The sequence below is a fragment of the Acomys russatus genome, chromosome 4 (genome assembly GCF_903995435.1).
Source record: "Acomys russatus chromosome 4, mAcoRus1.1, whole genome shotgun sequence".
Taxonomy (NCBI): Eukaryota; Metazoa; Chordata; class Mammalia; order Rodentia; family Muridae; genus Acomys; species Acomys russatus.
The window spans coordinates 49870832-49883561 of NC_067140.1; the positions used below are offsets into that span (position 1 = coordinate 49870832).

A 12730-nucleotide genomic window follows, 5' to 3' on the forward strand; every position below is an offset into this window, starting at 1 on the left:
CCTTGTTCTTGCTGAGCGTCAGCATCGCTCTCACAGACTGACAGTGCGCAGGCATTCATTCCCCAGCATTTCGTGTGGTGGGATTGCTCCCACATCAGCCTGTATGAACTTTTCATTGCTTTGAATATTCTTTCTCCCTCCCCAACCCTGTTTCTCTTACTCTTAGTAGGTTCTCCTTATAGTCTTGTATCAGATGTGCCTTGTGTTTCTGAGTGTCCCTGAGATGCCCTTTTGGTTGTAACTTGATGTGCTTTTATTTCTGATAAGGAGAAAGAAAATTACTGATAATGGTTAATTAAAACCAGCTATTGGAAATTTATAGCCTTTTCATAAACTCAGTGCCATTCTTTTCGTTAAATAGAGACTTTTGATTTTACTGTGGCAAAAGGCAGGTCAGTTAAATAAAAGACAGTTATAGTCTTTATGTAACTATGAAAATGAAACAGAACAGAAAAACCTAGTTGGCCATATCCAAAACCACAGGGACACCATTTTCTTCCCTTACCAAAGCACTCTATAAGAACTAAACTTACCACTTCCCAGCCTTCCATGTCTTTTGGGCTCCACTTGCCTTGGCTTCCCTTTCCTTGGCTCCCTGCACTTCTCTGAAGTGGTCAAGCTTTTCTGTCCTCCTCTGTAGTTCTCAAGAAGTATCTGACTTCTGCCCAACACAAGGATGGAGAATTTGGAAGGGTCTCTGGAGAAGCCTGACTTGCTCCAGTCACGCAGAAGGTAAACTGATGTTTTAACTGAGCTTGACCTGGCAGCACCAATAGGAGACAGTATTTTAACAACAGCAAAATGTCAGTGGATTGTTTTTTGTACTTTGCTGGCTCTAACCTGATGTCTGTCATCAGCAGGCATTTTTCCACTTTCTCTTTGACAGACATGCCGATGGAGACCAGACAAGCAAATGTCTCCTTCTGTTGCTTGAGTTTCAGAACAGTGTGTTCTTTCGATGGTATCTCTGAAAGGTAGTGCTTTGGAGGATATTAAAAAATAATGAGGATTTGGTGGGGTAAGGGAGAACCAGCCCCAGAGGAAACTGGGGGCATTGTATAAAGCCCAGATCCTAATCAGATTAGAATCACAAATGTGATTCAGTTCTCACTGACGTGGGAATAGCCTTTAAGTATACTAGAGAGAGGACACTTATTTACATTATGTATTTTGAATTTTTAAAACTAGACACAGTCAACACTAACTTTGAGAAATACATTAATTTTCAAAACTGAGTTTTCTAGGCCAAAAAAAGTAAATAAGAAACACACCAGAAATGATGGCACTGTATCCATTAAAAGTCAGCCACAGGCCACACCTGCCAGAAAATCAGGTAGCATGCCCAAAAACCTTCTCTGCTCTCTCTTTCCCTCTTCCCCTAGCAGACCCACCCCCTCATGCTCTTCCCAGCTACACCCCTCAACCTCACCCTCCATGTTTCCTGTGGATTCCACAGATCATCCCCTTTTGACTTCCCAAAAATCAGTACCTAGACCTATAATCATCCCAAACTCAGATGGATAGATGCCAACATAAAAATACAATCAATAATAGCCAGAACAATATGTCTCTGCAAGAGCCTACTTATCCAACATAGCTGAAGTACATGAAAAAGAAAAAACAACAAACAAAACAAAACAAAAAGCCCCCATGTATATGAAGGTGAAAGAGGTCTATCAAAAGGAAATGAATAAATCCTATAGAAAGCCAAGAAAAAACAAATAAAGAGTTGAAGGAAATTAAAAAAAAAAAAGTTCAAGAACTTAAAATAGAAATAGAAGCAATAATGAAAAAACAGGGAATTATGGAAATGAAAAATTGAAGAATTCGAACAGGAACTACTGAGGGAATATTAGAGATGGATGTAGTGATGATACAGTACAAGAAATGGATGTATTGGTCAAAGAAAATGTTAAATCTAAGAAATTCCTGACACAACACATCCAGGAAATCTTGGATGCCATGAAAAGAAGGAATAAGTGTAATGGGATAGAGGAAGAAAAATTATCTCAACTCAAATGCTCAACAAAATCATAGAATAAAAGTTTCCTAACCTAAATAAGGAGATATCTGTAAAGGTGCAAGAAGCATACAGAACACCAAATAGATTGGACCAGAAAAGAAAGTCCCCTTGCCACATAATAATCCAAATACTAAATATACAGAACAGAGAAAGAATATTAAAAGCCCCAAGGGAAAAAGACCAAGTAACATATGAAAGCAGACCAATTAGAATTACACCTAACTTCTCAATGGTGACTCTAAAAGCCAGAAGCGTGTGGACAAATGTTCTTCAGATGCTAATTAATCACAAACTCCAGACCACTATAACCAGCAAAACTTTCATTCACTGTAGATGGCAAAAATAATATATTCCATGATAAAGTTAAATTTAAACGATATCTGTCTACAAACACAGTTCTATAGAAGGTGCTAGAAGGAAAACTCCAAACTAAGGAAATGAAAACACAGGAAATATATAATCTACCACCCGCAAAACAAAAGAAGGGAAGTGCATGCAAACACACACACACACACACACACACACACACACACACACACACACACACGTGCGAGCAGATGGTACTACCACCAACACCACCAAAATAACAGAAATCAACAATCATTGTCCATTGATACCTTTCAATATCAATTGTCTCAATTTCTCAAAAAAAAAAAAATTAAAAAAAACAAAAAAAAAGACACCAACATAACAGATGAGGAACCAAGATCCATGATTCAGTACTGCAGCTAAGAAACACACCTCAACATCAAGGATAAATATTACCTCAGGGTAAAGGGTTGGAAAAAGCTATACAATGCAATTGGACATAAGAGACAAGCTGGTGTAGCCAGTTAAATAGCTAATAAAATAGACTTCAATCCAAAAGTAATCAAAGGAAAAACTACAAAGATGACAAACTAAATGGACCTAACAGATATTTACAGAACATTTCACCCAAACACAAAAGAACATACCTTCTTCTCAGCACCTCATGGGACTTTCTTCAGAATTGACCACATACTCACAAAGCAAGTGTCAACAAATATAAGAAAACTGAAATGTATCCTATGACACCACTGCAGTTTAAAGCTGAGTATCATCATCAACAACAGAAACAACAAAGAGCTTATAAACTCATGGAGACTGAACAACTCTTTTACTGAATGAAAAATGGGTGAGGACAGAAATAAAGAAATTAACACTGTCTAGAAGTCAATGAAAATGAATACACAGTATACCCAAACTGATGGGACCCAGTGAAAGCAGTGCTATGAGGAAAGCCCATAGCACTAAGTGCCTACATTAAAAAACAAACAAAACAAAACAAACAAACAAACAAAAAACGGAGCGATGTCATACTAGCAACATAACAGCATACCCGAAGGATCTAAAACAAAATGAAGTAATCACACCCAAGAGGAGTAGTTGGCTAGAGATAAATCAATGAAACAAGGAGTTGGTTCTTCGAGAAAATCAATCAGATAGACAAACCCGTATCCAAATTAACTAAGAGGCAGAGAGAATATCCAAAAGAAGTAAATTAGAAATGTAAAGGGAGACGTAACAGCATACATCAAGAATATCCAGAGAATCTTAAGGACTTAATTTAAAAATGCTATATTTCACCAAATGGAGAGTGGATAATTTTGGTACACCCTACTTACCAAAGTTAAATCAAGATCATATAAGCACTTTAAACTGACCTATAAAACCTACTAAAATAAAAGCAGCCATTAAAAGACTCTCAACCAAAAAAACCAACCAATCAACCAACCAACCAAACAAACTAAAAACCAAAAAACCAAAAAAACCCAAGGCCAAATAGTTTTAATACAGAATTTTACTCGACTTTAAAAGAAAAGCTAATGCCAACACTATATTTTTTAAAACTCTATTTTATTTGGGGTTCCTCAATGCTTCTACCTCCCTCCCAACCCCCACTCCAGGTAGGAGAGGAAGAAGGTTAGTGGAGAAATGGGGTATAGACCTCTTTATACTTCGTTCTGGCTGGTTAGGGTTGTTGAGTTCTTTGGGAAAATACCAATCTCAGTTGTAAGGATATCTAGCAATCCATCAAAAGCAAACAGCAAATGTAGCAGGACGAATAAGCAGCCTTCTTTCTCCTCCATCTGTCTCAAAGTCCTCTCCTCTCTCTTGCTCTGCTATTTATACTCTCCTGGAGGCCTCAGAATTCTACTAACTCCAGCTGGCATTGACCATATCCTACATGAGGCTGTTATCAGCTGAGGATAAACTAAAGCAGTCCCTAATCCCACACTTCAGATTAAAGCAAAAACATGTTTACATAACATAACAGAGTTTTTAAAGAAGCTAAAACATCCTCTACACAACACTCCTCAAATTAGTCCACAAAATAGAAACAGAAGGAATATAGCAGAGCTTGTTTTATGAGGCCATAGTTACCGTAATACCTAAACCACATAAAGATTCAACAAATAAGTGAATTACACACTAATTTATCTAATGACAAAGATTTAAAACTTCTCAATAAAATACTTGTAAACTGAATCCAAGAATATATCAAAAAGCTCATCAACCATTGTCAAGAAGGCTTTAGCCTATAGCTACAGAGATGGTACAATATATTAAAATAAGTAAATCTAATCCACCATATAAACAAACTGAAAAAAAAGCACATGATGATCATCTCATTGGATTACCTAAAAAAAAAAAAAAAATCAATACCCCTTCTATATACATATGACAAATGGACTGAGAAAGAAGCCAGAAAAACAACAATTTTAACAATATACTCAAATAATATAAAATATCTTGTGGAATAGCTCTAAACAAAAAAGTAAGAGACTTGTATAACAAAAACTTCAAGTCTTTGAAAAAAGAAATTGAAGAAGCTATTAGAAGATGGAAAGATCTTGTATGCTCATGGATTGGTAGAATTAACATAGTAAAAATGGTCATCCTACCAAAACCAAAACAATTCTACAGATTCAATGCAATCCTCATCAGACTCCCAACACAATTCTTTACAAAACTTGAAAGGACAATTCTCAAGTTCATATGAAAAAACAAAAAACTCAGGATGGCTTTTTAAAAAATCCTGAACAATATAAGAATTGTTAGAAGTAACACCATCCTTGACTTGACTTCAAGTTGTACTACAGAGCTATAATAATAATAATAAATGCATGTTATTGATGTAAGAACAGACACACTGATCAATGGACTCTAACTGAAGACCCAGACATAAATCCACTCACCTATGGACACCCAATTTTTTGCCAAGAAGCCAAAAATACACACTAGAAATAAGAGAGCATCTTCAACAAATGGTGCTGGTCAAATTGGATGTCTGCATGTAGAAGAATGCAAATAGATCCATATTTATCAAGTTCATGTGGATAAAAGAGAGCAACATACACCAGATACATTAAGCCTTATAGAAGAGAGAGTGGGGAATAGCTTTGAATGTATTGTCACAGGAGATGGCCTTCTGAACAGAACACTGATAGCACAAATACTAAGATAAACAATTTGCTGAAGGTGTTTATCAGCTGTAGGAGTTCTCTGGTGGAAGTTTGGGGGTCACTTATGTACACTATCATGTCATCTGCAAATAGGGATAATTTGACCTCCTCTTTTCCCATTTGGATCCCGTTGATCTCCTTTTGTTGTCTTATTGCTCTAGCTAGAACTTTCACATGAACTCTGGTGCCTAATATTTGACCATGTCCCTTGGATGGGGAGACCTGGTGGCACTCAGAGGAAGGATAGCAGACTGCCAAGAAGAAACTTGATACCCTATGAGCATATACAGGGGGAGGTAATCCCCCTCAGGAACAGTCATAGGGGAGGGGGAAAGTGGGAGGGAGGGAGGAATGGGAGGATACAAGGGATGGGATAACAATTGAGATGTAATATGAACAAATTAATAAAATATTTCAAAAACAAAAAAGATAAACAATTAATAAATGGGACCTTGTGAAACTAAAAAGGTTGTCTGTAAGTCAAAGGACACTGTCAGTCAAACAAAGTGGCAGCCTACCATATGTGAAAAGACTTTTACTGATTCCACATCTGATAGAACACTAGTATACAAAATATATAAAGAACTCAAACTTGATATAAAAAAACAAACAATGTAATTTTAAAATAGCATATAGATTCTAAACAGAAAATCTTCAATAGAGGAATCTCAAATGGTTGAGATCCACTTAAAGAAATGTTCAATATCTTTATCCATCCGGGAAATGCAAATACAAACTACACTGAGATTCCATTTTACACCTATCAGAATGGTTAAGTTCAGTCCCAAGTGACAGCTCATGCTGGCGAAGATGTGGAACAAGGGGAACGCTCCTCTGGAAACCAATTTTCCTCAGAAAATTGGGAATCAATCTACTTCAAGTCCCAGATATACCACTCCTGGGCATGTAGCCAAGGGATAGTCCATCCTACCACAAGGCTACTTGCTAACTATGTTCATTGCAACTTTATTCATAATAGCCAGAAACTGGAAACAACTTAGATGTTCCTTAACCAAATGAATAAAGAAAATGTGGTACATTTACCCAATTGAGTATTACTCAGCTCTTAAAAAAAAGAAAAAAGACATCATGAAATTTGTAGGCAAATAGATGGAAGTGGGGGGGGGGGACCAACCAACCAAACCAAACAAAAAGACAAATTTTAAGAACCACCCAAAAACGTCCTGAGTAAGATGATCCAGACCCAGAAAGTCAAATGTGGTATGCAGTCACTTGCCTTCTTTACTGCGGCATACCAGAATTAGGAAAGGCCATGAGAAGGCACTGGCGGTTAAGTAATTGATAACCAAGCCACAATCCATAGACCCAGAGAGCTTAGGTAAAGAGAAGATTCAGGGAAAAAACAAACACACAAACAGGAGAGTCCACATCAGTCTCTTAGTGATGGCTGATAGCTGACAACTGTGAGGTCTTGCAGTTTATGCTGTGTATAGGACTACCATAAAGACAAAGAGAACCTCATGCTTATTTATTGAAGTTTCATTTGTAATTGGAGAGAAATACAGAGGCTCAAGGTGAATGCTTAAAGGTGAATCAATCAATCAGTTCACCTCACTAAGCATTTGTGGATACTTATCCTAGCCAAAAGCTATGTAATGTTCTGGAAGTTTAAGCATGCATAAGGTATGGTTCCCAACTGCCTAGAGCCTTTAGATTTTCAAAAAAGATAAGCATAAATGACTATTATACAATTCTTACCTAGAAAGTTCTTTGGCAATACAGACAATGGAAAGATTGTGTCTAGAAGAACCAAGAAAAGCTGAGCTTGAATGAATTTTTCCTAGGGCTGTTTTCAGTGAGTGGCTATAAGAGATTGAAGGTGTTGATGAGGCAGTATTGTAAGCAAGTAGGGTGTGGGAGAGGATCATGCATTGAAATGAACTTAGGAATGTATAGGCAAATGTCTGAAAAAAATAGGTAGAGGCCAAGTTTTCATGAGCTACAAGTACTATGTAAAAAATTTAGCATATACTGTATAAATTGCTGTTCTTTCAACATGAATATTGAAGAAATACCCTCTTTACTGGGGCATACCAGAATTAGGAAATGCCATGAGAAGGCACTGGCACTATGGTGCCATATTATCTATGTTAGATCGGAATAAAGATGAACAACAGTTGATGTTGGCTTCAGTTCTGGATCCCAACAGAGAGTCTTAGGGAGTCTTGATACTGCCAGTACAAGGGAAAGTCTACAGGAATGGACCTGATCAGTATCTTCTACAAAGCTCTCCAGATGCTTCTGAGGGGGAGTGAGCCTGAGAATGTTTTCTTGCACTGATAGAAATAAGGTTGAAGAAAGAAAGCAGCATGATTTAATTGGGGTTGCCTTGTTGATGGTTGTGTGTTTGAAAGGCATAGGTATGAATCAACAGACTCTTGTGGGTTCCCTCTTTAAGTAAACGAGCGTGCACAAGTTATAGATGCATTATGTCCCATTGCTGAGTTTTATTTGTAGCCTGGGCTCTTCAATTCTAGGCGTGATGATTCATAAAGAGAATCAGGATTTCTAGCTAAGAAAGATTACCTTAGAGTAAATGCATGATTATCAAGGAAAGTTGTGCTCTGAACTCCACTCACAAGAACACTTACCAGTTTCTCTAGAGATGAGTCTAGACAAAGCAGGGGAAACAGCATGTGGCTTTTAGGTGCAGAGAAAGGTAGTAAAGGGAATAAAGAAAATAGCTTTTCAGAGCCAGGTGTGGTGGTGCACACCTTTAATCTCAGCACTAGGGAGGCAGAGGCAGGTGGATCACTATGAGTTTGAAGCCCAGCCTGGTCTACAAAAACAAGTCCAGGACATCCAAGGCTACACAGAGAAACCCTGTCCCAAAAACAAAAAACCAAAACCAAAACCAACCAAGCAAAAAACCAACCAGCTTTTCAAAAAGATCATTTCCTGATATGCACGGACCTGCGATGCTTGGTGTGTAATACACCCAAACACATCTGAGATAATTGCTAGGAAACGGGTGAGTCAAATGAAGGGCTTTCTACCAAGACAAGGAGATTACTGAGTGGTGATGGGCCAAGGCTTGGCTTTTGTTTTTGGGTAAGAGGGCAAGCATCAAATCTTAGTGATCAGTAGGGTTTCTCATCATCATCTCTGCAGGTTGGTGTGGAGGGCCTGGGAATTCACTATTTGCCTTCTTATTTACCTATGCAGGTGAATACAATTTATGTATAACCTACTTGTAAAGAAAAGGAGTCCAGAGAAGACAGTATTTTCATGAAACAGCATGGTCCTGGAAGAGGCAAGAAGTTATATAAGACTGGAATCCAGGGCATATCTCAGCCAGGGGCAAGAGCCCAAAGTGCAGAAGGGAGGCAGAGAAGTGACCCCTGGAGTTCTCTGTGATAAGTGCTTTCCATACATGTTTGTAAGTAATAGCTAAGTGTTGAAGAGGTCTCAAGGAATAAAACACACAGATTTGTTTATGAAGAAAATCTTCCTGGAATCAGAGTTAGCTAAATTTAAATTTAAAACAAAACATAAGACAAGCAAATAAAGCCAGGTAGATTTGTAACTATTGTCCTGATCAAAGGGGCCCAGTGAAAGGCTTCGGTAGCATGGATGAAAACAAAAGACTAAGTCAAAATTGAGAGAGAATGAGGAGCCTACGGGAATGGTGCACAGGCCATTCCAGATGGCATAAGAGGAATTTCAGAGGTAAAACAAACTGCATTGCTGCTAATGGACTTGGTTTTAGACTTGTGGAATCTGTGGTAGCTGGTTAAATATGTAGGCATATTAATCTAAAAGGTAGTTGGAATCATAGCCTCTAGGCAGCAATTTAGAAGTTGCCAGCATATCATTGAATGAATTTTATCTGTCATCTGAATACAGAAAGCATTATAAAGAGAGAGTGTGTGAGAAAAAGAAGGGCAAAAAGATGTCTGGTGAGCCAACGTCTGAGGAATGAAGGGGTAAGGACTTTGGGGCTGACTGGTGAGATCAGAGAGGCTGGAAGGTAGATACCTTGATGGGAGGAGTGTGGGGTGGAATTAGGAGTTCATGTCCAATTTCAAGACGCCAGCTGCAGTCAACACAAATGGAGAGAGCAGGGGAAGTCCACTGAAAAATGCTGGCAAAATCCCATGAGTTCTCATAGAAGAGTGGACAGGAGCCAACTGTAATTTGGCTACAAGTAAATGGACGAGAAAGCAGACAAAGCAAACACTGCGTGACTTTTTAGTGGTTTTTACCCCTAAAAGCTCTGCTGTGAAAGAAAAGAAGAGGGCGACGGAAAGCCTGGCAGCTGGGGAGGTTAAAGGGTATGTTTGAAGCATGGAGCAGAATAGATAGAACATTGCCTTAGGAATCATGTGTAATGGGGTTGTCATTGGTCTCTGCCATGTTGGCCCTACAAAAGGCAACAGCCATGGTTTTGACTTAATGCAGTACTTTGTTCTAAATGCTCCTCAATTCCTTATTTTACAAATGGGGGCTCAGCTGGGTAGTAGTGGTGTACACCTTTAATCCCAGCATTCAGGAGGCAGAGGCAGGGAAATCTCTGAGTTCAAGGCCACCAAGATTACAGAGAAACCCTGCCTCATATATATATATATATATATATATATATATATATATATATATATATATATATATATATATATATTATATATATGTGTGTGTGTGTGTGTGTGTGTGTGTGTGTGTGTGTGTATGTATATATATGTGTGTGTGTATATATATATATATATATATATTCATATTACATCTCAATTGTTATCCCATCCCTTGTATCCTCCCATTCTTCCCTCCCTCCCACTTTCCCCTAACTCCCCTCCCCTATGACTGTGACTGAGGGGGACCTCCTACCCCTGTATATGTTCATAGGGTATCAAGTCTCTTCTTGGTAGCCTGCTATCCTTCCTCTGAGCGCCACCAGGCCTCCCAATCCAAGGACGTGGTCAAATTTGGGGCACCAGAGTTCGTGTGAAAGTCAGACCCCACTCTCCACTCAACTGTGGAGAATGTCCTGTCCCTTGGCTAGATCTGGGTAGGAGTTCAAAGTTTACTACTGCACATATTGTCCTTGGCTGGTACCATAGTTTGAGCAGGACCCCCAGGCCCAGATCCGCCCATCCTAATGTTCTACTTGTAGGTTTCTAGGACCCTCTGGATCCTTCTATTTCTCCATTCTCCCTTGATTCTCTCACCTAGAGTCCCAATAGGAAGTCTTCCCCTTGGTCCCACTTTCCTGGTAAGTGAAGACTTTCATGGGACATGCCCCTTGGGCTAGTAACCAGATATAAGTGAGTATATACCATTTGAGTCTTTCTGCTTCTGGGTTAACTCACTCATTATGATCATTTCTAGTTCAATCCATTTGTCCACAAATTTCAGGAATTCCTTGTTTTTAATAGCTGAGTAGTATTTCAAAGTGTAAATGTACCACAGTTTCTTTATCCATTCTTCTACTGAGGGACACTTAGTCTGTTTCCATATCTGGCTATTATGAATAAGGCTGCTATGAACATGGTTGAGCATATGTCCTTATTGTGTGCTGGAGCATCTTCTGGATATATTCCAAGGAGTGGAATAGCTAGGTGAAATCCTGTCTCAAAACAAACAAACAAAATTAAGACATACAGACCCAAATTGTATTCATCCACACACCATGGCTACTTTGGAAAGTAGATCCTGCTATTATCCAGTTTCCCTGAGTTTACTTAATGGGAAATTATGATATAAAGACAGTAACCTGCCCAGTTTGTCTTCTGCCTATTCCATTAAGCTTATGCATTAAACTCAGCTCCCAAAACAATATTTAAGAATATGTATCATCAGATTTGGTTGAGAGGTGGGGCCTGGGCCTTTACTTATAGATATTTCTCAGTTATCTTATGAAGGAGAATTTCTTCAGAGAATGTGTGTCTCTGCAGTTATTTCATATCTGTTAGTCTTGCTTGACTCAGCAATACCTGTCATCACAAAGCAATACAAAAACTAGTCTTGAAAGAAGTTTAGTCGTGACCACCAGTGTAAAGTAATTCTGTGGTGACAAAGCTAAAGTAGTCATAAACATTAAAATGAAATGTTAATGAGTAGTTGAGAGTAGAAATTACAGTAGGAGGTAGAAGAGGTGGGGAGAGAAAGGATGGACCTGGAAGGATGCTGAAGCAAGGATAACCCTAACCTCGCAGTTGGATAAAGCTTGAAGTTGCTCTCAGGCACTTAGTAATAGAACACGTGAAAACTGGAGCAGACTTTTGTATTTGTAGTATATTGTTCATATCGATGGCTTCAGCTTCTACTAGTTTTATGCCTTCATTTTAACCAAAGTACTATTTGAAATTTTATAAAAATTTATAAACTTCTTATTCAGCTGTTATCATTATTATTAATACAAAAAGAAGTTTCCTGACTTACACGAAGCATCTCAATGTTATCATTAAAAAACAAAGCAATACAAAACAAACAGACAAAATACCCTGGAAACGTTATCTTCGCTTTACCACTGAGGGAACAGGCTTGACTAAGGCCACAAACCTAGACAGCAGCAGGTTAAACATGGGATAGATCATGTGAATTGAGACTCAGGTTCTTAGTCCATCATCCATGCTGTCCGTTTTACTGTCCTTGTCTCCCCACTTCTTCACAGTTGCCCTGGCTACCATGTCTAAGAACGGGAAGATTATCCATCAAAAACTTTAGTCTCTAAACTCTCCTGCTATTTGGGTATTGCTTTATCAGAATCAATATTGGGAAAATTTGAACCTAGTAAAAGTATAGTTAAACTTATCTCAGTGAAGGCAGAACGCTCCCCTTTTTATTTAACCTTGCTGACTAGGCCACTGAACATTTCTTTAACGTTTAAGGTAAAGTGTTATACCCTTGTATGTAGCTTCCACTCAAGATATCTGTAGGCTGAGGTTGTGGCAGAGAAGGACTTGAATAGCCATTAAGCAAGGCCCTTGAGACAGGGAGTGCACGTGTGACTGTTTCTGTGATTTTATCTATCTTTCCATTGCTGTGCTCTCTGTTGGGGTACAGATATATAGACATTATTCTACTGATGTCATCTGGTGGAGCTAATAATCTGGGTGAGGGCCAGCAGTGAGAAATAGATACAAACAGTGGCACCGATCAGCTCTTATCTGGAAACTTAAAAAACAGGCAGATAATGAAAATGTGTGCATCCAGACAGACAGAAAGACGTTTCTCAGTACCTGTGAAGGTCATTGCTCTTCCT

General features: G+C 38.6%; 1 protein-coding gene across 2 annotated transcripts in view; it reads left to right on the forward strand.

The window, feature by feature from the left end:
* Positions 1-12730, forward strand: part of Fmn1 (formin 1) — a 295331-nt gene that overhangs the window by 98362 nt on the left and 184239 nt on the right. The window lies entirely within an intron of this gene.